The 27,595-nt window shown below is 46.9% G+C and overlaps 1 protein-coding gene across 3 annotated transcripts in view; it reads right to left on the bottom strand.

Annotated features, from left to right (window-relative positions):
- Positions 1 to 27,595, bottom strand: part of TUB (tubby bipartite transcription factor) — a 79,716-nt gene that overhangs the window by 26,218 nt on the left and 25,903 nt on the right. The gene's annotated exons all lie outside the window — the stretch shown is intronic.

Genomic DNA, 27,595 nt, shown 5'->3' with positions numbered 1-27,595 from the left:
ACCCCACCCCCAGGCCGGCCCCTGCGTCCAAAACGCCGGAGCCCGCCTCCCAAAATCCTCGGGATCGGGATCGAGCCTCCACACACGTGACTGCGCCCGCGCCGGCGCCCACCCTGGGACTGCGCTGACACTGGGCGGGTCTCCCGACCTCTGAGCCTCAGTTTCTTTCTCTGCGAAACTGGAATAATTCTAACACCTACCTATCTACCTGTCTCCACTAAGGGATGGGAAACCGCTGCTCACATTGGGGACGGGGGCGGGGGGACGGGTGGCGGGTAGGGACCTGGTTGTGCAGGAAGGAGATGCTGCCAGCAGAGGCCAAAAGAGGTCCTTGGGAACCTTCAGGTCCTAAGCACGGAGGCCGGCCCTCCCTCCTCCCAGTCGCTCCCCGCTCCCCCAAGTTCTCACTTTCCCCAAGGGAACCTTCTTTCTTCGGTTTTAGTAAAGGAGGTGATTCCTCACAGCAGAGAACTCCCTCCCGTCTAAGCTATAGCAATCAAGGGGAAGGATAACATTTACTGTCTACTACATTCCCGGCCTTTATAAAGTTATATTATTTAATCTCCACAATAGCCTCAAGAGGCAAGTACTTATCTCTAGTTCCAAGAGAATAAAGCCTTAAGAATGCTAAGATACCCAAGAACATAAAGCCAGGAAGCCGATGGAACTGTAATGGAACCAGGGTCTCTGTCCTCCAAAGCCACACTTAAAAGGAGCAAAAACTTATCAAAAATGATCATCTTAAAGTCTCCAAGTGATGAGAAGGTCCTGGCTGAGACCAGCACCACCAACTTTAAAACTTTAAAGCAAGGCCTGGGATGTTGAGGTGAAGGAAGGGCAGAGAATTCACAGGGGCGGGGGAGGAGATTGGGGTATGGAAGCAGAGTGAAGTTAGGTGATCAGGGAGGCGTCTACTTAGGAGCAGTCTCCACATTACATGTAGGTATTCCCATGTGAACCCTGGATTCAGCAGCACCCACCCACCTGCACCCCCACCCCAACCATGTCAGAAGAATGCCCATGCAGGGATTCTCTGGTGCTAAGTAGGCTGTCATGACTGCACGACTGGGTGGGGGCAAGTGTGAGAACCAGCTGGGCTGAGGGAAGGCCCCATCATACTGCCCTGAGCCCACAGCTAGGACTCCAGCTAGGACTCTCCCAGCCTTTCAGCCTTGCCTTTCACTATAAAAGCAATAACCAAGAGATTTGGAGCATTTGCTGAGCATCGGGACCTGTGTTAGGTATATCTGTATACTGTAAGTCATTTCATCCTCACAACCAACCTAGGAGGTAGATGCTATTATCGTACCCATTTACAGCAGAATCGGCACAGAGAAGGCAAAGATCTTGCCCAAAGTCGCACAACCGATCAGTGGTGAAGCTAGGATTCACACACAAGTGGTCTGGGTCCAGAGCCCTTGCCCTTAGCCTCCTTCTTACCTATCATAGTTCACGTAGTGCACATGCATGCAGCCTGTCTCTCCAGGCTTCTGGAGTGCAGGAAAGGTCTATGAGATCCATCTCTGTCTGGCACAGCATTGACACTGTCTGAAGGCTGTGACTTCTGATTATTTGTCAATTTCCAAGAGCTATCACTGTCACTGAGGACAGAGAGCAGACAAAATAATCACCCTGGAGTGGGGTACAGGGGCAGAAAGTTGAGCTATTGCTTGCCTACTGGGACACTTTGCCTGGGCCTATGTTTTCAGCCTTGTCAGGCTCCCAGGAGGGCAGCAGAAAGGGACTTGTCCCTGCCTTAGAGGTCAAGGCAGCATGGGAAAGCACTACCTAAGGGCCTCTAACCTTCAGGACCCAGGACCCATGGACAGAGCCCTGAAGAGACACAAGAGGCTGGCCCCACCCTCTACCAGCAGTCCCCAATATTTTTGGCACAAGGGAATCTAATTCCTGATGATCTGAGGCAGTGATGCCAGCACCGGGGAGTGGCTGCAAATACAGATGAAGCTTCACTCTCTCGCCGGCCACTAACTTCTTGCTGTGTAGCCAGGTTCTTAATAGGCCACAGACCACTACTGGTCTGTGGCCTGGGGCTTGGGGACCCCTGCTCTAGATTACCCCTCCCAAAGCTGCAATCAACAGCTGACTAGAGCCTAGAAGACTTCCTCTTCAAGAATTTGAGGCTGCTTTCCGCCTTTATTCTAATTATCTGACACCTTTAAGCAATCAGAATCAAGTTGGAAGGTCTCAGGAGTCTGGAGTAATTGAATCTATTAAATAGACACTTTAGGTTCAGTCCTTAGGGAGCAAAATCTGGAGGCAGAGTGAGGTGCAAAAATAAGATGGCTCTCCGTGTTTCTCTTCCTGCAGAGGCTGTGCGTGTGAACATGGGATGTGTGGGAGCCAGCGAGACTGTGCCAGTGTATGCATGAGTGTAGGTGAGAGTGCATGAGTATGGGTGTGGGTGTGGGTGTGTGTGAGGTGGCTCTACAGTCTGAATGGGTCTGCACAAGAACCTCTGTTGGATGGCATGCTAAAAATGTGTGTGCATGGGGAGGGTCAAAGTGTGTGCTTCTGTGAGTTCTAAGGGGCGTGTGAGTGTTCATACTCAACTCAGAACTGGTAATGGGTTTTCTTGCTCAAATGGCATTTAAATGTATGCCCTCGGCTTCTTTCAAAATGCGCTCTGGAAAGCCATGTGACGACTACTGTACTAGGCCATGGCTGTAATACATCTGTGCTATACAGTGAGTGACCCTTGAAGAAGGACCTAAACTTTTCAGATTTAGCCCAAGGAACAAGGTTATTGCTACAACCACTGCCACAGAGCAGGACTGGTGTGCCCTCTTCACCACCTGTGCAAACCCTGCAAGGGTGAGATATTTGCTGTGAATTTAAATGATCTTCATTGCATCTTAGGCATTTTCAAACATAGCCATAGTTTGTGAGTCTGTGTGAAAGAATGCACACAGACTGATACAGCCTGAGAGAGACCCTCACATCTGCCACCCCGGCTGGAGGAAACCAGTGCAAGCTCCCCTCAGCAAGACTAGTTCACCCAAGGAAGATTAGCATTTTGGCAACGTGCTATTTCTATGTGGAGTCTTAAATTGTCTATTTCTAATTTAACATTTTTATTGAGTCTGGGCCACCTCTAGTCAATTTTAGAAGCAAAAGGATATGAATAATAAATGAATATCTATTCAGATTGGGCACCAAATCCCAAGGTGCCCTGTCTAGTAGCTTGGTGCTATATATTTGCAGTCCGAGGAACGTAATTCAAATCGGTCAAACATTTACTAGACCCAACCGGGCTCAAAGATCCAGGAGGGCTTTGGCAGGTGCCAGGCCGAGTCCTGCTCTCAGGGAGCTGTCAGTCTGGCAGGAGAGACAGGAAGCACCAACGCTAGACAGGAAGCTAGTGTTACAATACAGGCGTATGAAGTGCTGGGGGGTGGGGGACACAGAGGAGGGGCAGTCAATGGTACCAGAGGGAGAGAAGTCAAGTTCGGACAAGCCCTTCCTGAGAACGAAAAAGAATGACAGTTGAATTGGGCCTTGAAGGATGAGTAGGATTTTGAGAGACTGATAAGAAAGGAAGAGGAAAGCTTAACTGTTTCCAAGATTCTATGACTGGCCAGGCACTGTGCTGGGCTTTTTGCCCAGAGGGCACTTTAGACAAAGAGGATGACATGAGCAAAGGCATGGGGATATGAGATTCTGTGACCAATGCACTTGAAAATCTTGGTGCAAATCAGTGTGGTAACAGGTAAATGAATGGTTCAGTGTGGCATGAGATGGGCCAGGAAAGTGGGCCAGATCACATGGCACCCTGAACTCCAACCAGGCTGAGGAGTTTGGATCTTATCCTATAGCCAACCAAGGACCACTAAAGGGTTTTAAGTCAAGAGTAACTTGCCCAGATATGACTTTTTAGAAAGATATAATTGGGAGCAAAATGAAGGATAAAGGAAGACAAGGCCAGAGGTATCAAAAACTGCTAGCTGGCAATTGGAAAAATTCGGGACAGAAATGAGCGGGCCTTAAACCCAGCGTTTTCAAAGCTGTTGGACAGACATCATGGCAAGAGGGTAGCACAAGTGTGGACAGCCAGTCAGTGCTCTGAAATTCCCATTTAACTAACTGCAGAATATACAAAGACCATTGCCTTGTTATACATGATTAAAGTGAGATAACATAGGCTTACTGATGTCTTTGAAAAATGTAGGGTAGACACTAGAATTAAAAACAATATGTCTATTTTCCAAATCACTGCAGAAGATAATAGCAAATATCTCCACATACACACACCACCCCCCCACAAGCATAGTCTAAAGGAAACATAAAACTTACAAAGCGTAAAACAAGGTAATAAGGATAAAACCAGGTAATTGGGATAAAACCAAAAGCAATGGTGATGAACTGAATGCAAATGCAGAGCTTATAAGATGGAATCACTCATGACTGTCATTTGTTCAGTACACGCTTTATACCAGGCACCCCTCTACATGTTTCGTAAAAACAAATATGGGCATAGGATGATGAAATGGAACTCCCCAGTTGAGGCTCCAAGTTAATAGATATCACATTCCAAAATGAGGCAGGATAACACCAAACAGGACTTGGAAAAGAGGCAGTGAAAACCTGGGTCTACATCCATCTCTAGTACATAAAAAATGTTAGAGGCTGAAGAAACAGTTGTTGAAGGTTAAAGAGGAATTTTGGAGAGAGCCCTCATGGTCCAGTGAGCCCTAAGTGGGAGGGGTGAAGGGGGCTATGGCTTTCACCTCAAATCTGGAGAGCAGGGCTTGAAGGAGACCCCCTGAGAGAGCTTAATATGTGACCACAATGGCCTTAGGGCCACCGCGCATGGGCAAATGATTCAGGCCTGGCTAATCCAAAGAACAGGTGGCAGCTGGCTGCCTCGGGGGCCAAAAGGGTGCTGCTGCTTTAGGGTCAGTCTGTGCTCACAGGTTTGTGGGCCAGTGGGGGTTCCAGCATTGAAGACCAGATGGAATCGTCTTAGATGAGGGGGAGGCCCAGAGGGTCCCCTCATGAAGGAATATGACTCTGGGGGAAGGGACAAGTCCAGGTTTCCCGGGGCCTGAGAAAGGAACCATTGTGTTGTATGAAGCTATGGGGAGAGAGCATCACCCACGTCAAGGGAGCTGGGCTTGGGGGGGACACCCCAGTGATAAAATGGTCTCCAAGAACACATAGAAGCATCCCAGCGAGAGAGAGGCCAAAGAGTGTGACACACGCTCATCAGAGTTATCAGTCAGGAAAGACCTTTCCTGCCTCTCTCCTCTTCTCTTGCCCCTCCCTGCCTTCACTTTGGACCCTGGGAAGGGTTAGAATTGCAAGCTGGACCTTCTCCTGTAGGTAGCTGGCCTGTAGCAGACCACAATGAGCAAGAGGAGTTTGTGTCACTGAAATTTAAAGATTTTTTTTTATTACAACAGGCAGGACGTACTACTTACTGACAGAATAACCTATGGTTACCTGGAAATAATCAGAAAAGCCATGAGACTTACCTTCCATTTCATCTAGGTTTGGGGGTAGGGGGCAGGGAACAGCCCCATAGAATAAAATTAGAGAGACCATGGGAGACAAAAATAAAGTTTGCTTTATGATCACATCTCATGAGTCATGCCTATTGAAGTTAACATTTACACATGGCTTCTCTCATTCAACCTTCACGACACTTTCAGGTAGGTACTATTATGATCCCCATTTTACACATGAAGAACAGGTTATATAATCTGCTCAAAGGCACACTGATAATAAGTGAAAGAGTTCAAATTCAAACCCAGGCAGCGAAGAGTTCTGGAGCCCACGAGCTTAACTGCTGTCCTCTAATGAAAGTCATATGATGACAGCCTGAGCTTTTTTACTCAGTAATTCCTGTTCTAGAAATCTAGCCAAGGGGAATATGCAATGGACTCAAAAGTTTATGTACAGAGATAGCCATCACAGCCTTATTTTCCAGTGGGGGAAATTGACAGGAGTGGGGGCTACAAAATGTTTACCAATTGGGACTTGGTTAAGCAAATAATTCTGTGTTCACAGGATGAGTAATCAAGCATCCTTTATGGGGAATTTAACGACAGAGGAACAGGTTTATGAGATGGGATGCAATGTTGTAGGGAAGTATAATGTCCTATAAAAAAGCTCCATGTACTGGCAGGTACATGAAAGGCCTGATAAAAAGTTGCCCAGGTTGAGAAAGACACAGACTAGACTAGCCCACCCTAGGGACCACATTATCCTTTCTGGGTAGGTCCTTCTTCCAGGTGCTCAGGCTTCCTCTTAACTCCAGCTTTTGGCTCCTAAGATCTCTTAGTGACCCCTAAACAGCACCAACATGGCTGAGGAGACAGACAATAAACACTATCAATACACAGTGGATTTTGGTAAATAAATAAATACTATTTTAAAAGCACGTAGTTGAAATATCCTTAGTTACTTAGTGTAGTATGATATATTAGCCAGCTGGCCACACTCTAATGCATATGGGCATAAAAAACGTCTGCGATTTTAAGCCAGGTTATTTATCTTGGAGGAGAGCAAAGGCAGTGTGGGAAAACAGCTAAACCTTAATACCTGCTCCTCCCTCACTTGGCCAGCTCCACTTTGAGGATCTGCTGAGTGTCTCCAGCTCAGAGGGCCCAGGCTGGGGGCTGGAGACTCAGAGCTGAAGCACAGCAGCCCAGTCCTAGGAAAACTTCCACTGTTCTTAACTGAGTCCTCATGCCCACTTCCCCACAGGGCTTCTAAGCCCAGCTCTCCAAGGTGCTGAGGTTATAAATAGGAAGGGCTGCTGAGGAGAAGCACCCAGGTCCTGCGCTCAGCCTGCAGGAGGGGTTTGTTTTACCAGCATTATTGGATTTGCAGATAAGCAACAAGGAATTAAGCTGATCAGGAAGAGAAGGAGAGAGCTCTCATTTGTTCATAACGCAGGATTTATCTAGCAGAGCCCTCTCCTTTGTCAAACAGAAAGCCACTGCTTTTACATCCTCCAGCAAAGAACATTTTATTTTGTAACCTTTCAGTAAAGCCTATGAATTTGCATTTTTGACCTGTTTTTTTTTCCCCCCTCATCTGAGAAAACCATGGTTATTTAAAATGTGAAATACCTTTTAAACAATTCTACTCTGAATTCACAAACCAATCTCTTTAGCAAGAAGAATCAGACCTTGAAATGCAATTTAAATTACTGGCAAAGTTTATTACCCCCAAACATCATCTTTTTGCTCCATGGCCTTTCCCTTTTGCTGCTAATGGTTTACAAATACCAGACTCTAAGGCCATCAGGTCACTGAAGAAGCAGCATCCTGAAAGGGGGTGCTATGGGATTAGAGTCAAGTTGTTTTACCTCTCTGGTTTGTTTCTCCCATCTCTGAAAGGGGGATAAAGTTTTCAAGACCTATAGAGGCAGCAGGTATAGAAGAAAGAACACTAGACCCAGATTCCGGCCCTGACTCTATCACTAATATGCTGTGTGACCTTGAGTAATTTTGTCACCTCTCTGTGCCCCATGAAAATCAGCAGGCAGCACAATCTCAGAGGCTACCTTCCAACACTAAATTCCTCTGACATTTTGACTCTTTACAGCAGGGCTGTTAGGAGATGAAAAGATGATTATAGTCTGCTCGACCCTGGAACAAAGATAAAAGTCTTGTATTTTATTAAAGAAACACAGAGCAATGAGAACATGCTAGACTTGGGAGAGCTGAATTCTTGTTCTGTGATGCTAGCTCACTGGGTGGCCAGGGATCACCCACTGGGCCCACCTTGGTTTCCTCATCTGTTAAGTGGGAACAATGCATATGTTGCCTACTGCACAGGGTGTGTGAGACGGAACTGAGAGAAGGAACGTGATCCTGTGACCGCTCTGTCGAAAAGTCCAAAGCACCATGGAGATGTGACAACATTTAGTAATTAGAGCTCCCACTTATTAAGCCCTTGAGTAGGGCCGGCACTGTGCTAAGCGTTACATATATTATCTCATTGATTGCTCACAGCAACCCTGAGGAGCTATATTATACAGAAGGAAACATAAGCACTGTGGGTGGTCACGACAACAAGGACTTACTCAGCCTTGGCCTAGGCCTGTGCCCAGGGGCCTGGGTCCGTCTCAGATGAGAACGAGAATAGGCACTCTCAGCGGCTGCCCTGCCTGAGCTCTAGGAGGGAAGAGAGGGCCTCCTCACCTTCTCTGATGCGGCATGGGAAGGAGGTCACGTGCAGCCCCCTTTTAGACTTCTTTAGGTGAGTTCACACCCAAGGCTGGCGGGGCTGGGGTGCAGTGTCTACCTCTGCCTTTCTCCAGCTCCAGGCCGCTTCAGATCTCTCTCCCTGACTCCCAGTCCTCATCACAGCCCACCTTCCCTCCATGTTTCCTCTACGGGCAGCACCCTCCTGGCCCCTTCCTGATCCTGCCACCCTGAGGCTAGCAAGGAGTGGGTGCCCTGGGGACAGAGGCGCTTCTCAGTGAGATGAGGCTCCAAATTTTGACTGAGACATTGAAGGCCAGGTGGCCCTCTCCTGGCCTTCACACTCATTGAGACTTCTGGGGTCTCCCTGGAGATGGTCAAGCTGGGCTGGCACTCAGAATGGACTTTTGAGGCCTCCATTCCCCAAAGGGCAGAGCCCTGGGAGGCACTGTGTATTCCTCTAGCTCCGGTTACCCTCTGCTGTGTCCCAGCCTCTTGACCACCTGCTTCAAAATGCCCCAGAAATCTGTGTTGGATCCTAGCTCCTCATACCTGCATCTCAGTCTCTCTGTTTTTCATGTACCCATTTCTGTATCCATTTCTCTCACTCAACCCAACCTATTTTTAATTTTGTCCCATCCCATCTTTCAGCTCTGATGTAATATAGGCTCCACCCCTGGCACCCACCAGGGCAGGTGACCAGATACTTACTGATGTCACTAACTAACATCATCACTTGATCCAAAGATGCCATTCAGGTCTTGGACATCAGGGAACCTGAGTTCTAGGCCCAGGTCCCTGGCCTCCTACATGACCACAGACAAATCTCTCCCCAGTTTTCTTGGTCTCAATGTATCGGTCTATAAGACGAGGGGGTTGGATTCATGTCTAAGGCTCCCAATATCACGACAGTTCCATTACCTAGGACCCTGACAATTTACATAAAAAGAATATCCATGTCTCACGTCCCACCCCAACTGCCCTGGGAGAGCTGAGTGGAGAATACCACACCAGGCTCACCTTGTTCTCACGCCCTGAAATAAAAGGTATGATGAGCAGAGATTCATCCCTTACCCAGTCACATACCCAGAAAACAGATGAGAGGTGCAGAATATACCCTGGAAATTGGGTTTGAATTCTCTCCTTCCCTCCCTCCCCATGAAAAAGAGTAGAGGTGATAAACATATATGAACGACCCGATGGAAAAGTGAATGGACAAGTCCCAAGAGAGTCCGAATGGCCACAGATATGGGGAAAAACTGGTACCTTAAATATCTCCTCCTCCCCCCACCCCACTATATATCCAATCCATCTACACGTCCAGTTGATATTAAATCCTAAGTATCTCTTCGATTGGTCCCCTTCTCACTGTCTCCAAGGCCACCACCCTCATCCAAACTACTTCATCTGTGGCATGCTAGGGTGCTTCGGAGCATAGACTCTGGAGCCAGATCTGTGGTTTCAAAGCAGGCTTTGCCATGAACTCCCTGTGAACTTGGGGACTTAAAACTTAATCTATGTAAACCACTTCAATAACGCCTGGCACACAGCAGGGAGATGTATGAGTTAGCTGTTATATAATGATCTGCACCCCCTTTCCCTCTGGCCTCCCTGCAGTCTGTTCTCACATGGCAGTGAGAGTGATCTTTTCATAATGCAAATCTAGCAAATCTACTTGCTGCTTAAAATCTTTCACTGAATTCCCTTGCCCACAGACTCAAAAATTTTTAAGTGTCTACTAAGCTGATCCAGCTTCTGTTCTCCAGCCTTACTGGTCTGCTTCCAGACAAGCCAAGCTCATGCTCTCCTACCTCTATAGATACTGTCTCCGTGGTCTGGAATCTGCCCCTACCCGCCGCAACCCCTCCCAGTCCCAGGCCCTACTGCTGAGCTCAGAGTTCAGCTACCAGTATTTTTTTTAAGTTCCTGAGGGTGACATTGATGGACAGTCATTAGTCTACTATATCGGAAAGGTGGAGTCATAATTTATATTATTGCAAATGACACACTGTATTGGGATCCTGAGAAAACTTAAGGAAAACAACGAGAAAACCTCTAGAATCAGAAAGTTCAATAAAGTTGCCTGAGAATGTCAACTATAATTGAAAATAAAATAAAATAATAAAATAAAGGAAAAATCATCAGGAAAGATTTGATCTGGAGAAAAGAGGCTCATCTTAGTTTGACAGATGCTAAGACAGACAGAGCCCTGGTACCTTTGTACTTTATTTCTACAGCTTGCAATGAAGGCCGCTGTGGGATGATTCACTGGTGAATTGGAAGTAAAAAGGGGGAGAAATGTTACATAGATATGAAAGTTAAAATTCACAAAGCTTGTCTTATAAATATGTCTGAACTGTAGGAGATTAATATTTGGAATAGTATGTATTTATATTATCATCGAGGCATCAGATAAAAATACTTGTTTTTAACTCCAGTGACATTGAAGATTATTTTTTAGGAATATAAAAAATATTCTTAAAAATATTAAAGGTCATGTAATCAATAGCACTCAAATTTTAATGAACCTGAAAAACCCCCAAGGTCCCTCCTACGATTGGCCTTTCTTTCATAGATTATATTTTAATAAGCTCTCCAAGTAAATTATTTCAGAATGTTTCAGGTGATATTTTGAGAAAAGAAAATCTAATCCAACCTTCCTTTTTTAAAAAATAAGAAATATGCCCAAGGAAATAAAATGATGCTCTAATTTGTCGATACTTATTGTACTATAAATCAAAACAGGAAAAAAAGGTATTTAATAATTCATGTGAAATAGCAAGACCACTGCTATAAGAATAAAAGCATGTATTTATAAAAATAACTATACTTTCCAAAACAAAAAAAATAATTTAATGAGAATGGCTTTATAGTTTTTGCTTACATTTTTACAAAAGAAAAACTGAAACATTGAGCTTGATACTGATTCAAACATCTAGAGATTTCAAGAAACTTGGTTTAGCATCTATTTCCAGGTGTCATTGAAAGTGAACATAAATAATGAACCTCTACATTCATGAAAGGAGAGTTGGCAAAAATATTAGTATTTCCTGAATTAAATAAAAATTTCCCAAAGCTATCTGCTTGTTTAGAGAGAATATGCAAATAGATCTGCTTCAAGATTTATCGTTAAAAGTATTAAAGAGAAATGAAATTAAATGCCGAGCCTTACCATGAAAAATAAAGTCACCAAATAAAAAGAGAAAAAGAAAATATTCGATAACATTTCTATTACTGTTATAAAATAATAATAATTTACAAAATGAAAATGAAAAAGATATCTCATCTACAATGGCAAGATTATGTATGAAATGTTTTAAAATAACACTAATGAGACTTATTTGCTATCCACAGGAAGAAAATTATAAGATATAACTGAGATTTAGAAAAAGAATTTAAATAAATGGAGATTCCTAATATATCCCTACATTATTATAAGAAGACGACTGATAGTAATTCTTCCTAAATTAGACTTCATTTAGTTCAAAGCACAAATTCCAAGGGGATTCTGAAACTTGAAAATGTACAGACATTTCTTAAGGTCCTCTTTGGTGATGGTCTAAGGAAAGGAGGACAAGCTTCAAGATGGTTTGCGAGTGCAGGTTCTACGATAAGAAAGCCAAAGTGACCACCGCGACTTGCTGGCAAGTGTCGATCAACGGTGTTCCTAAGTTTGTGTCACAAGGCAGTTGGGCCAGTGATATTAATTAGGTGTCCACTTTATACCTCAAGTGAATGTTCGTGGGAGCATATAAGCTAATAAGAGGTAAGGTGTTCTTTTTCAGATAACAACTTTGGGAAAGTGGGAAGTGAGAGGCAGACTCTTACACCAAAGCCAAAAGGCCTACGGGTGGAGCCAGACTCTACAGGAATCTGGCCCAGGGCAGGACTGTTTTTTGGAGCATGGGGATGCACGTTTAGAAGACACTGGGCCTGCTCCCTAGATTTCCCATCCTACAAAAGAAGCTGCCCAGAGCCTCCCAGTCTCAGGGAAAGCCAGTTGCTGAGCGATGACAAGAACCAGCTATATTCATTCTGAAGGGGCATGCCTACACTGTGCAGGTATCCTGCCCTACATCCCAGGACAGCAGCCGCGAGGGAGCAGGGTGGTCAGGGAGTTGGAGCCAGTACTTCCTTTTTTGCCTATTTCACCCAATCAATGGGCCAATTTTCCATTTTCAGAGCCGTGAGTTAAGAGCGTCCAATTGACCTGTGTCAATGCCCAAGATTAGGGAAGCCTGGGATAATTTCCCTGCCCTTAATTCCTTTAGATAACCCAGGTAAAGATTATCTGGAAGCAAAGAAAGCTAGGTAAGAGAAGCAACGAAAATCCTCATAATGATGGTTAGCGAGAGGAAGACCAATCCCACTAGATAACAAACTATATCACAAAGTGACAAAAACTAAAACAATGTGGTGACTGACATAAATCTCACATGAAACTTCAATGGAAGAAAATAAGCAACCCAGAAACATGCCCCATTCTCTGTAAGAACTTAATTTAATTGTTAATTACCAAAAAAAAAAGAAAAGAAAATGAGAGTGCAAAATTGTGATGACAAATGTGTAAAATGAAGTGTGCATGTAGTTATCTGGGATGCGAGAAGGAAATATTCCAGAGCTATGAGATTGTGGGCTAATTTTCAGTTTAAGTGACGGTGATTCCTATAGTAGGCAGTTTATGTGGAGAAAGAGCAGAGAAAAGATAGAACGGTTTGGCAAAGCAGAAAGTACCGTGAACTAAAAACCAGGGGTTTAAATTCTAGTCACAACCTCTGCCTGCCGAAGGATCTCAGACTAGGTCTCTCCCCTTCTGGGCCTCAGTCCAACATTTCGAAGATAAAGGATTAACACAGATGACCTCTATTGGCCTTCCGGTTCAGCCATTCTGGGATGTGACAATATGAGAGTCAGTCCCCATTTCTGGTTTCTACAGCAGGATTGGATGGGAAAACAGAAAAAACACTTGGACCTTTCCTGATCCAAATCGCCAAGTGACACTGTAGGCCAGCTCTGGTCATCTCGGTGGCAAGGCTCGCTCTGTTTCTGGCCCTGTTAGTCACTGAGATCCAGAAATGAATAAGACACGGTGTTGGCCTGTGAAGATCACAGGAGAGAGAAGGACATGGATGGACAGAAACACAACAAAGGATAACACCAAGAATGAATCAGCCCAGCAAGCAGTGACAGAGCAGAGCTGAGGGGACCCAGGGCAGAGGGCACTGGGATGGGTGGTGTCAAGCTGGAATGAGTTGGGGTGGGGAGTGGGGGTCTGGGGTAGTTAATGGGGGTCTGGGGTGTTATTTGGGGCCAGGCTGAGTGTCTGGTCTTGAATCTCAGCACTGGGAAATCTCAGGGTTGGCTGGCATGGTGGAAAGGACACAGTCCTGCCTGTGAGGGGGAGGATCACAGGCAGCCCTTGCAGCAGGGTCTGTAGTGACAGGGATACCAGTGAGCAGGCTCAACAGCCCAGGCCAGCATGGGCGGGCCTGTGCCCAAGAAGGGAACTAGGGTGAGTGGCCCAGCTGAGGGAAGCCCTCAGGACTCAGGCAGGGTTGCACAGTGGTAGGAAAGGCTCAGCCTCTAGAGATAGCTTACGAGGCCAGACTGCCTGTGCTCCTAATCCTGGCTCTGCCATTGACTAGTTGTGTGACCTTGGGGTATTTATTTCACCTTTCTGGCCTCAGTTTTCTCATCTGCAAACAACTGAAACTACTTCTTAAACATATCAAGAGATTAAGTGAACTAATAAATGAAAGCCTTTAGAACAGGGCCTGAGCAATGCTAAGTAGTGGTGCTGGTGCTGATGGGACAGCCGCATGTTTGAGGCAGGGCAGGAGTGGACCGGGACCCTCTCGGGGAACACAGTGGGAGGAGCAGGTTTGAGAGGGGGTTGGATGTGGTGAGTCTGAATGTCTGTAGGACGCCACAGTTCAGATCAGTGGAAGAGCACAGATGGAGCTGGGGGAGAGAAGGGGTCGGGAAGTGAAATTCAGGGAGTCCTGAGGGCAAGAGGAGGCTGAGGCTGAGGGAAACAGGGAGAAGAGATTGTCTCAGGGGAGGGGAAGGGAGGGGAGAGCTGACAGCAAAGGCTCAAGTTTGTGGCTATGGAAACTAAGAGGATGTAGGCTCCCCAAGGGCATGAATTTTTCCATTTTAGTTCTTGCTGTATCCCCAGTACCTATGACAGTGCCTGGAACAAAGTAGAACAGTGGTCCCCAACCTTTTTAGCACCAGGGACTGGTGCTCCTATGAGAATCTAATGCCTGATGATCTGAGGTGGAGCTGAGGCAATGAAGCTAGCGCTGGGGAGCGGCTGCAAATACAGATGAAGCTTCGCTTGCTAGCCCGTCACTCACATCCTGCCGCGTGGCCTGGTTCCTAACAGGCCACGGACCAGTACTAGTCTGCGGCCCAGGGTTGGGAGCCCCTGAAGTAGAAGATCAATAAATATTTGCTGAAATAAATAAATAAATAAATAAATAAATAAATAAATCAAATAAATAAATAAATAAATAAATAAATATTTTCTGAGTGTATGAATGAGCATGAGTCTTCCTGTTTACTCCAAATATTTTCTTAGGTTAGGCACAAAATAATAACAGAGGCTAACATTTATTAAACACCTACTAGGTGCCAGGCATTGTGCTGAAAGCTACGCATATAGGGTCTCATTTAATCTCTATGGCAGCTCTGTACATAAGGTACTATTATTATTCTCATTCTACAGATCAGGAAACAGATTTCAAAAGGAAAAGCATATTCCTTACACAGCTAGTCCAAACCCAGGGTAGTATGACTCCTTTAGGCCCTCTTTTTGAGTCTGCTGAAAATGAAAGGAACTAGGGAAAAACAGCTCAACAATCCCATTATGCTACCTCGTAAGTGCTCAGGTCCAGACAGATCCAGAGAGGATGGGGACTGCAGGCCATTCCTTCATCCCAGGCTGTACACCTGGAAGGTGCAAGTGGCTTCTCACCCCTTCCGAGTGCTTTTGTAACCATTACTGAAGTCCCCAAACACCATCAGTTATGACTGGTGCAATAACTAGTGTAGTTTCTAGACCAAGAGCTCTGTGGCCCAGGGACCACGTCTGATTCTGTCCCCCGCTGCATGCCTGGCACAAGCACAGCGCCTGGCCCATGAGGGCATTTGACAGGAAGGGACATGGCAGGTCAGATAGGCTGCACTAGCCCCAGGTCTCCTGCTTGCAGATGACAGGTTGAGATTCAGGACACTGGAATCCTCTTACCCCAGAGCTGTGGTGCCCATGTGAGGTGGCCCCCAGGAGAAGTCTGAAGCAGGCTCAGTGTGATTCTCCCCAGGCTGCCTGGACCCTCTGCATGGTCCTTCTATCCCCAGAGAAGAGCAAGGCCCATCACTCAATCCCCCATGCACAGTAACTGATGAGGCCTGGGATTAAGACCAGGACACAGGTAGCTGACAGGTCCAGGAACCAGACTCAGGTCCAGCCCCCTCTGGACTACAAGGAGTTGCTTGGCATCCCACATCCTCACCCACTCCTGACTGTGCTGGGCCCCTCTTGATTCCCTTCATCTCTGTGTTGCCTGCCTCTGGTAATGCCGGCTGTCCCATCATGTACCAAGTGACCTTAGCCAAGTGCCTGAGTAGACCTGCTAGCACTCACCACTCTCAGAATACCCTGTGTGAGAGGAAAGAACTGCTATGTGCCCATTCTGCCCCTGGCAGTACCCCCAGCCCCCCACCCCATAGGTCCCAGGGGTCTCAGGCAGCCTCCTGCTGGGCACCCCCTCCTCAACCAACACTAGGATAACACAATTAGCCACAGACTGAACCAGCCAGAGTGCTAACCATAATCATATGCCCTGTTTAATGTCTGTCAAACCCCAAACCCTGGTGTCACAGAGAGACATCCCTCCCAGTGATATGATTCTGAGGTTTATAGAGGTGTCAGCAGGCACAGAAACCACAATGTCACATATGTATGAACCTCCTACTATGTGCATGGTGGTCTAGTGCTTTCCATGTATTATTGCTAGTCTTCACACAATTCTGGAAGTGAGGTATTAACATACCCATTTTTCAAATAAGGAAACCGAGGCTTAGAAACTTGCAAGAATTATGCATTCACTTGCTGCTTCCCATGTTGTACATTTGCCTGGCTAAATTCACCATGACCCCCTGGTCAGATTAACCAGAAGCTGAGGCTCTATTCCAGCTCTGCCCCTGGGCTTACCAGAGCATGCTGCTCCCTCTCCACATCCCTCCACTTGCTCACTCCACGGTCCAAGGCCTAGGGTAGAAGCCTGCCTGGTCCTACAGGCACACTTGACCCTGCCCCAGGTACTAGAGGAGGCAAAAGGAAGGAAACTGGCATTTGTGAGCAACAACTACCTGTGCTGAGCGCTTTCACGTGTTCTTTTCTATTTTAATCTTTTCGACTATCCTATAATGAATATCCCCATTTTACAGAAGAGAAGCAGCAGCTGAGGCTCAGAGATGTTAAACTGAGGTCCCACAGTAACATTTAGTGCCAGGATCAGATCAGAGTGTCTGAATCTGAAGTCCACACTTCTCTACCTAGTTGCCATCTGAGTAGTCCTGGGGCACCTGCCCCGTCTCCTCTGTCCATTACCACCTGCCCCGGCCCCATGAGCAGCAGGCTAAGAATGAAAGGGAAGTGGGGTTCGCTTCCTGCCCAAAGCCTGGACGACCTTGGTGAGCCCAGGACAGCTCCCAGCTACCCAGAAACATGCATGCTTCACCTTCGGCCCCATGTCCATGATACCAGCTTGCCCTCTGCAGATGGGAGTCCTGCCCAAATCCAGATGCTAGGCTGGAATGCTGATGCCCTGGCCAGCTTCTGACAATTCCCCTCCAAGGGGCGGGGCCCTATTGTATGTATTATATTCTGACTCTGCGTCCTCTCCTCCCCCAGTGTCCTGCTTCAATGTGGAAAGGCCCTGGGTACGGAGACTCCAAGACCCCCTTGGTTCCATAAACTGCCATACTGCTCCATCCTATCCGGAATACCTTGAACGTCCATATCTGAGCCTGTTCTGAAGTTTTCTGAGTCCTTTGTCACTGCGACTTTGGCTACCCACCAACCATGTTTGCCTGGACTTACTCTCCTCTCTTACCTGGCCTGTTTCTTCTGAGATGCCCCTTGGCCCTTACCACAACAGCTATGTCCCCCAGCTTCCGTCACTGGGTTTTGTGCCCCCGCATCTCGCCGTCTCTATCCTGAGTCCCGGTTATCACTGATGAGCCCTGACATTATGTGCAGGGCACAGTCTTGGATCCTGGCTTGGGTCAATGTTACCTAACACACTCCTTGTTCCAAGTCTCCCATGGCTGGACCTCAGCCAAGTCATGAGGGCCCAGACTTCCTGACCTTACCCAGCTGGCCCCTCTGGCCATCATCAAAGCCCTGGTTTGACAGGCAGTGGACAAACGCTTGGTGCAGCTCCCCATTGGTTGTCAGGATCAAGATAACAAACAGGGAAGTGTACTTTAAAGCCCCAAATATGATTTATCCCCAAGGCCACCGCCACAAGCACAACATGTACTGAGAAGACCACGCCTGGGGAAGGTGGCTGTGCAGTGCCCTAGCAGAGTCCCTCGGGTGGGGGACGAACATGGGGCCACACGTTTTCCCTCTCCTCATCACCTCAGGCTTCTACCCAGGACAAGTGCTACTACTTTCAAAGCACACTCATTGCTCAGCCTAAGGACATTGGAACTGTAGCCTTGGTGTGCACACTGCCTTATGGCTGGGGCTGAGGACTGAGTAAGTCTAGAAACTGACAGCTTTCTGTTTCCCATCCCCGGTTCAGCTCTTTGACTCAGGACCAATTCCACCATAAGCCCTGCAGGATAAAGGATGCTCATGAGGTCCTCAAGGTCCTCCAGAGAACGCCCCGCCCCGCCCCGCCACTCATGACAATAACAGACACTGAAAACAACTTGACAGCATCGCTCCTGACCAATATGGCCAAACGGGAAAAATCAAAACAAAATAATACAGCTCCAAACAAATAAAAACAATGAACCTTAATATCAGAAGGCTGTGGGGACAGTCATCCATAATTGGTGTCGTGGTTAAGGGATTCAATATTTCTGGAGACCTACCTAGTAATATGTGACAAGAACTATAAAATCGCTCATACCCTTTGACCTAGTAATTCCACTTGGGGAATGCTTCCCAGTAAAATACTAAGAAAGTAATTTGTACAGAAATAGTCATAGCTGTGATATTTATAATAGCAAGAAATTGGAAAGAGCCCAACGGGTCAGCACTTGGGGACTGACTAAACAAATTGGGTTGAGGGAGCACCTTGGACGCTCTACAGCCAGGAGGCATGGATTTGTGCAGGGCCGGGAGAAAGGAATGTGTGTCCCTGGGCGGGCCAGGCAGGAAATAAAACCAGCTCAAACCAACTCAGGCTCCAGCTTCACCAAATAAACGTTTAGTCGGTTACTTCATGTTGATTCGGTTGAGTCAGTAATGTTCACGTTAAATAGGAAGGCTTTTGAGGTCGTTTTAAATTAAATGGGTTCTTTTATTAAAAGACATTCAGAATGTTAAAAAGGAACTTTGTTGATGAAATTTCATAACTATCCTTGGGCACACGCACCTTCCTAGAAGTCCTCTCTCTAACCTCTATTCTCTTTTCCTCGTGTCTATGCAAAAAGAGCCAGGCTCACCCCGCCGCCTGAATGGGGGCAGAGTCGGGCTGGTGTGAACCCGGGTCCTCCGGGCTCTGAGAGCCACAGGCCTGCATGTGAGGCCCCAGACACTGGGATACAGGAATTCTTTCTCTTTAGGCTCCATCCCTCTCCTTCCTGAATCTTTCTCCCTCAAGGGCCCACCTGTGCACCATTCTTTGTCTTCTGTGCCTCAGGAAGAGGTTATTGAGGGCATGTTGGGTCTTCCCCTCCCATCAGGTTCTGGAGGACCATAACCTCTCCAAGAGCCAAAGTCTGCGTGTCTGATGGCGGCACTGCAGGCAGAGGCCTGGGCTTCCACAGGCCCAGGGTCGGCGTGCCCCTAGAGCAATGGTTTCCTCACCCAGCTATAGCCGTCCATCAAAACCACCTGGGGAGCTTTAAAAAGTAGAGATTCCTGGGCCCCATCCTAGAATCTTCTGGGATGGGGCCTGAGAATGTATATTTTTTAAACCCTATTTGCACGAGGCAAATCACTAATTAGAGTCTTTGATGCCTAATAAATCATGGGCCTCCGTTTCTGGGTTCGTCAGTTCAGAGGGTTTTTATTTGGGGCCGAAAGCTGGCTTGCAGTCAGCACTCATGGCAGAGACCTCAGCCCCTTATGTGTACACACACACACACACACACACACACACACAGAGGACCCTCAGGGGAAGGCCCACATCCAGTGGCCCAGAACATGGGGAAGGCCCTCCTCAGAGCACCTGGGCTTCCTAGTTCCAGGCACTTGTGCCTCCCTGACACCGGTAGCTTCCCAGCTCTCTGTGTTCTCCCACTGCCTGCTGCAGGGTCACCTGCTGCATATGCCTCCTGGTCCATGCCCGCATCCCAGGTGGGGCGGTAGGGGCCTGCGGCCCACCCGCCTAGGCCATACTTACGGAGTCATTTTATAAAGCTGCGTCCTCCTCTCAAACAGCGACCCTCCCCAGGCCCAAGGCCACACCCCGGCCACCGGCGTGGCCTGGGCAGACTCGGTCTCACTGCCCCCTGTCTCCACGACACTCTTCAGCTTCACATTGGTGCTTGCGTCCCCCAGCCTGTTATCAGGAAATACCGAGAGTCGTCACCCCTGCCTCCATCCAACAACCCTACCAAGTGAGAACCGGATGAAGTGGCCTCTAGTCCTAAAGAACGGAGAGAGCAGGGGGAGGAAAAGGAAGGGACTCCAGGGAGAGGTGGGAGGCTCTTCCCAGGGGTCCTGAGCAACTTCCCGAGTCCTATCTAGTGTGTTGAGGTAACAAGGAGGAGGCTGATTCTGCTGAAATCTTTCTCCAAACTGTTCTCAAGTTAGCAGAGACCTGGGGGCCCCTGGAGGTCCCCAAAGGCACAATCTTCAAGCCTGGAGTCTTGGGGCTCCGCGTGGCCTGATTTGGGAGTCTGGATTCCTTATGGGTTGGTACAGGGGTAGTACAACCTTCCCAGCAATGGGAGGATAGTATATGCTCAGACATGAGCTTGGGCTGAAGGAGCATGGGGTAAACAAGCGTGATCTCTGGTCCCTCTGAGAGGACTCCCTCACTACAGGGTGTATGCAGCTCAGAGGCCCTGTCTGGAGGGAGGGGAGCCAGGCATGGGCTCCTAGGGGATGTGAGGCCACAAAGACTTGAAGGGTCCTTGTCTTCCCTGTGGGGGCCCTGGAAGGGCATTTCTGTCCCTTCTTGGGGCCTCCCCTCTCATGGCCCTCCTACATACTAGTCTCAGCTCAGCATCAGCTCAGTTGATTGATCCTGCCCAGCTCTCAGGGGCATTCTGGGGAAGCTGGGTGGGGCTGAGGGAAGCCAGGGCACTACACGCTGAGGCCTCCAGTGCACTGTTGGCACTGTCACTGAGGCCAGGCTTCGGGAAGAACCCAAATGTTTATATCCTATTCAGAGAATCCTTGCTCTATCTTTGTAGAAACAATAAACAGAGAACATCAAGGGACAGGGAACCATGCCTTGCTGCTTCAGCCTCACGCTGCATTGTCCCTGGGAGCTGTAGGGAAGGGCCAGTGTCACATGGACCCCACTCAGCACTGATGGCGGAGGCCAGTGACCTGCCTGCCAAGAGGAGGGAGCAGGCTGAGTTGCAGCAATTGATGAAACTGCCCATAGCTAGGCGGAGCCAAGTCCGATGTAGCTGGGGGCATGACCGTGGCTGCCCTACATGGGAAATGGGCGTTGAGGCGCACACTGCAGCTCTACAGGATATCCGGTCTTTTCATCGCTTTTCACTGCTCTTGAGGCTCCATCAGTGCCTGTGTTTCAGGCTTCGCAGATGTGGGGTCCTCTGACCCAACTGGCAGCCAACACAGGAAACATAAAAGCAAGAGGCTCTGGATGAAGCTGGGGGCAGGGCAAGGGCTGGAAAGCCACACCCTCAGCCTCTTCCCTTCTTTCCACTGCTTCCCTAGAGATACTGCTGGGTGAACTTGGGGCTCCGAATGTCATTTGAAAGTCACTGGTCTGATCCAACCTTTTCATTTGCAGATGAAGAAGCTGAGGCCCAGAGTTGGTAGTAATTTGCCAAAGGTCACACAGTAAGTTGGTAGCAGAGCCAGGACTGAAGCTTGAACTGTGGCCCCATGGCTCCTAACCATGTGGCCTCCAGCTTCTTGCCGAAGGCAGCCAGCCACCCTGCCATGGTTCTGAATGCCTCTGACCTTCTCTCTCTGACTCTCCAACATGGACAGACCTGGCGACTAGACCATCCCTTTCCAGAAATGAGGCCAAGACAGGCACCAGAGTTCCTGGCCCTTCAGGACTGGATCCGGATAACTGTTCTAACATGCTTCTCATTCTGTGTTGTCCCAGGTGACATCTCCACTCCCATGGCTCCCCTATCTATCCTCATGGGCTCCCAAGCCGACTTCCTGATGGCTCCCCTGAGCACCAAATGCCTCTGGATCCCTCCAGAAGCACCCCTAAATCTCTAGGTCCAAAACCAAACTTTTCTCACTCCAGACCTGCTCGTCCTCCTATGTTTTCTGACAACACGGATGGCTCTGCCATCCACTCGAACACCCCAGATGCTACCCTACTCCTCTCTCATTCATCTAGCCCTGAGAAGCCCTCCCATCAGCCCCCTCCACTCTGAGATTTCTCTGTCCGAGTTTAGGCCTCATGCGTCTTCAGCCTCCTTTCGGTCTCCCCACCTCTGGTTCTGCCCACTCCACAGGCATCACACTTTTCAAAGTCAATCTGAGCATTTAACTGTCTGCTAACAAGGACCTTTCCACAGCCCCTCCTTCCACAGGACGGAATTCAAACCCCTTCATGAGGCTCGCAAGGCTATGTGAGCTGCCTCCCAGTCTCCTGCTTCTCTCTGCCCTCCCCTCCAGGCTGGCCTGCCCCTGCTTTACTCCAGCCACCCTGAAAGTCTCCTTGAAGATCTCAAAACAGAACTTGATCTCTCTCATCTCTCTGCATCTTCATACACCCTCTTCTCTCCCCAGATCAGTGTTTCCCCAAGCGTGGCCCAAGGGTCTTCACCATTCCCTGGCATTCTGCAGACTCCTGGTCACTGCCCTGCCCAGACCTATTGAAAGACAGCCTCTCCATGTTCAGCAGAGATCCCGTGGGTGCTGTGCATCTCCCTATCTGGGCTGAAAGCTCCATGCAGGCAGGGACCATGTCTTCCCCTTTCCTGTGAATCCTTGGCACCTGGCACAGAGAATGAATGAATGGGCCTTCCATGTGAGCCCCAATGTCCAGGACCAGGAAGGTCACAGATGAGTTAGTGACAAGCCATAGCTTGTCTGGAAGACTAAAAAGCTGCTTCCAGTGCCTCTGCAGGTTGTACCTACCCCCCTGACCTCAGCCCACATACAACGAAGTAGACATGTAAGGGCTGTGAGTCACACAAGGCTCACTGGGGGCTCACAGTGATGTTTAACACCCAGCTCTCCAAAAAAATGTTTCCATGTATCTATATACATAAGTTTATTATAAATTTTGCTGACGTAAAGGATGTACAGCACATAATTTACAAACAAAAACTCCACATAGCCAGCTGATTGTTCCAGAATTAATGTGCTCACTGATTTTTGCCTTACTCTTTATTTGAAGCCAGCCTACGGTTGAAATGACAAATGAGTACAGTTACAGCCTGAATGTGGTTGATATTTTTATTTACCAAGAGGAAAGTGAAAGAAGAAAGATATGTCAGAACTTCACTTGTTCATCAGTGATTGGAGTGACATCTTTGTTGAACTGGTTAATAAGTTTTTGAATACTGGAAAAATATTTCTTTAATATTTTGTGCTAGTCACATGAAGCAGCTATAGACACGACAAACTTTAAAATTTAATCTGCATTAGTAACATTTTGTTTCATCACTTTTTAAGCGTAGACAACCAGCAAAACAATAATTGAAATTCTTAATAATGGCAATGTTTAACAACTGGCTTACAAAAATGTTCCTTTATTGCAGAATTGATTCTCATGAGCCGATGAGAGTCAGCTCCAGCACCAGTAACCCTAAAGACCTGAACAGGACCCACCATGACCCACTGGCCACCAGAGGGGCCGGTCCCTCCCTCCACCCTCTAGAGCCTAGGTTGTGAGCTGGCAGAGATGGGATGGTGCTCGTTTTCCCGTGAGCCTCAGTTTCCTCGATTTGGAAGGGGGAAATCAGGCCCACCAGCTCCTATATGTAGGGAGGATTATATGCCCACTTATCCCTTCTCCACATACACACTGCACACTCATGTGCTGGTTCCTTTCCGTCACTCCAACAAAGACACACATTACCTCAGACATGTTATGCACATATTTTGGACCCACACACAGCCCTCCCCCTCCCAAACCACACCACATACCACAACATGCCAGCCTCTCCCATACTATGCGTGGACAAGCTTACATGAGTACATCACCTCAGACACTCCACATACATATTTTGCCTCCAACTATATCTCATACACATCCATTTTCCACATACCCAACCACCACACCATAAAACCCACACATGCATATACACCTGAAACTTCTTCACATACTTCATACATGTGTACCCCCTACCAAATACCTGTTACCCCTCACTCAAGGCATTTCACACATCAATGGATATCTCACTCCATCCACCATACATCCCATCCAGAATAACACACACTCAACACTCCAGACATACCACACACACTTCCTTCCCTCTCTGCACATCTGTGCACATGCCATGCATGCATACATACCATCACCTACCTCTATTTCTCCCCACACTCACATACATATCACAAGTGCTCAAATATGCCAATCTCATACACAGAGCTCATACATTCCAGGCATTCCCATATCACCCCCATGTTCCAAGACAAGACAACCTCCCTTGATCAAGGAACATGAGAGATCCTGGCAGCATGAGGCAGGAAAGCTGGGGTGAGCTTCCCTGGAGTGACAGCTCACTTCCCTGAAGGTCAGGCCCTGGTCTGAGGCATAGGGAAGACAACCAAGGCTTGGGAAGGGATGGGGAAAGGACTGCTGGCTAAACACCTTTGTTTCCTTCATATCTAGCTTTAGGTACCACAGGTGGCTCTAGCAGCCCACTTCCTTCCTGCTCTCCCCAGCACTCCAACCCCAAACTAAGATGCCCACCTGCTTTGAGATGCTTCTCCCATACCCACCTAGCAAGAGCAGGCCTCCATGGGGGCATGCAGGCCTTTCTCAGTGCTCGTGCGGACGAATGATCAGAGGCATGGGATCCTGGTGGGAGGAGCTTACAGGAAGGTGAACAGGGAAGTCAGAGCTCTCAGCTACAAACGCCACAGATGCTCAGACTCTCTGGGGTGTCCCCTTCCTGTGTCTTCTCAGACTGAGGCTGTGGCAGAAGCACACCTGTCATTGGCTGTCTCAACCCTCAACTCCATCTGAAGGTCAGCCCTGTCAGGTCTCCTGGACCATCATCCTGTACTCCTGCATCATCCTTGCCCTCTGGGTCATCAGCAGCAGAGTGAGTCCTAGGGTAAGGGGTCTGTCTATGCTCCCATCACCCCAATGTCTGTGTGGCCACCCCATCATCTGAGGGAGGAAGAGTCAGTATCCAGTAGATATCAGCTAGGCTCTGGGGCCCATGATGGGCAGATGCCAGCATTTCCACCCAGAGCACTTTTGTCTAGCTCTAAGAACAGCTTTGGACTGGGTTCTGATGGACACAGGGAAGTCATCTCAATGGTACGTCATCCCTTCTTACAGCACCACTCAGTAATAATCCAGAGTAATGGACCAGGTTTTAGAGGACAACTCCCTCTTTAGAAAGTGTCCCTCTCAACACACACACACAGGCCCAGAAACTAGTCATCCTAGACTGGCCCCATTCTAGTGCAGCTTGTTCTGCCTGGGCTGCACATCCTGGTCCTCCTAGAATGCTGCCTTCAGATTCCATGGCAACAGTAGTTAGCTTCCTAACTAATGAGTTACAACAAGTCCTTCTCTCTGTCTAGCTTTGACAGTTTTCAGTGAACACAGGCTAGACATCTAGGCTTGGGGTCCAGACTCAGCTTGGCCATGACTCACCTTGTGGTTGGGGCAAGCCCCCAACCCTCCGGCCTCAGTGTCCTCAGGTTTCAGTGAGGGTGACACAACACCCTGGCCCTCTCAGCTGTGAAATACTGACTCCAGCTCTGAAATAATGACTCCAGCTCTGACACACCAGCTCTAAATAATTTTTCTGTGTATCAGAAATACCTAGTTAAAAATACAACAAGGATCTTATTCACCAAAGCAATAGAAAAATAACACATCTAGGAAAACTTCACAAGAAAACTTTACGAGACATATACAAAAACACACTAAAGCTCTAATAAAGCGAACTTGAAATTTTAACTATGCAAACGCCCTTGATGAAGGAGATGCATCCTCTATTCTTGTACGGTATTGTTATTTTGTCAAGTGAATTTATAGATTTGATGCCATTCTTATAACAAGTGTAGATTTTTTTTTTAAACTGAATGAATTTATTCCAAAATTCATCTGGAAAAATAAGCCAATTTTCCAAGATAGTCAAGAAAATCTTGTAAAAGAAAAAAGAATAAGGAGGCATTTGCCACAGCAACTATCATGAATCTGAAACAACCGAAAAACAGTGGTCCTGGCTAGAGAATGACCACACAGACCAATGCAATATGGAAATAGACCCACGTCTACAGAGGAAATTGGCTCATGATAAAGATGACCTTGCAAAACATTGAAGAAATGTTGCACTATTTACTAAATGGTATATAGATCAACTTGCTATCCATTTGTGGTGGAGGTGGTGGCGGCGGGGGGGAGGGGGGAGTTCTATAGCCCTATCTCATATCATACACAAAAACAAATAACAGATGGATTAAAGATTCATTAGGAAAAAGGAGAAAACTACAAGTAGAAAATGTTAGAGAACAGTTTTCTAATTGTGTGTAGGGAGTAGGGGAGCTTTTCTAAGCATGTTCCTAAATCCAGAAACCATATAGATTTTATTAGCTTAAAAACAAGGCTTCTATGTCACAAGAGACACTGCAATTTAAGTGAATGCAAAATTGGGAAACATGCACTGATCAGAGGAGTCATTTCATAAACTGCTGGGGAGAGTGTGGATAGACAGTCTTTCTGGGAAGGAATGTGATCACATGAATGTATCAAAGACCTTTAACAAATATCTTTAAAACGGGAATTCTTTTTGAGCCATTAATTTCACTATTCTGAAGCTATTCTAAGAAAGTAATCGGGTGAGCACAGAGATTTATGTACAAAGACATTCATCATTGAGAATTTAGAAATTATTAAAATAGGAGAATGGTTAAATAAATTTAAATAAGTCCATAAAAACTATTATATAGCTATTAAAAACAATATTTGTCTAATTATATTTAATTATATGGGAAAATATGTTGCACGAAAAATTTAGATGACAAAACAGTCTACATAACTTTGTTAAAAGGATATATGCAAACACAAACATATACAATTGCCACTTGTGAACAAATTCATACTGCACATTTTTTTCAGATAACACCAAGATTTTTTCCCAAAATAGCACTTAAAGAGAGTCTAAACCCATTTTTTTTTTCAATTAAGAAACACTGTTCTGTAGTAACAACAGACACAAAACAAAACCACCTTATTTTCAGAATCCACTCTGCAATGCTCGTTAACTCCACTTGACTCCGCAAAGCTCCCTACTGTTCCCAGAGGAACAACAGCGGTGACCAGTTCTGGGCATCAGCCGCCCACAGCTTCCTTCCTTATCCTAAGCTGAAGCTTTTCCTTTGTTACCAGAGCCTTTCTTTGAAGAATAGTAGTGCAAAATTTATAAAAATGCATCCTGAAATGGATACAAATGATGTTGGTGGAACAATTAAAATTAAATGGTTAAGAAAAGCATTGAAACAGCTGAAAGACAGAACAGCAGAGCACATATTTCTTTAAGGTCTTATAGTTACACAGAACTTATTTTAAGATGACATACTACACAGAAGGGGAAAATAACATAGTACTTAACTCCCTCCTTCCCTCCTTTTTTTTTTTTTTTTTTTACTTTATCTTAATTTTTTTGCTTTATGGTTTGGCCTTATTCATTTTCCTTTTCTTTCTTTTTTTTTTTTTCAAATAAATGAAAGGTTACTAGGGGTGGGCATGTAAGTAAAAGATTAAAAAGAAATGCATGCAGGAAAAGATGCTCAACTTCATTACTCACCAGGGAAAGGCAAAGTCAAATCGCGATAGCATATACTACACGCTCACCAGAACAGCTAAAATAAA

The sequence above is a fragment of the Pteropus alecto genome, unplaced genomic scaffold (assembly GCF_000325575.1).
Source record: "Pteropus alecto unplaced genomic scaffold, ASM32557v1 scaffold461, whole genome shotgun sequence".
Taxonomy (NCBI): Eukaryota; Metazoa; Chordata; class Mammalia; order Chiroptera; family Pteropodidae; genus Pteropus; species Pteropus alecto.
Note: the sequence above shows the minus strand (reverse complement) of the source record. Positions and strands in the feature narration are given on the sequence as shown.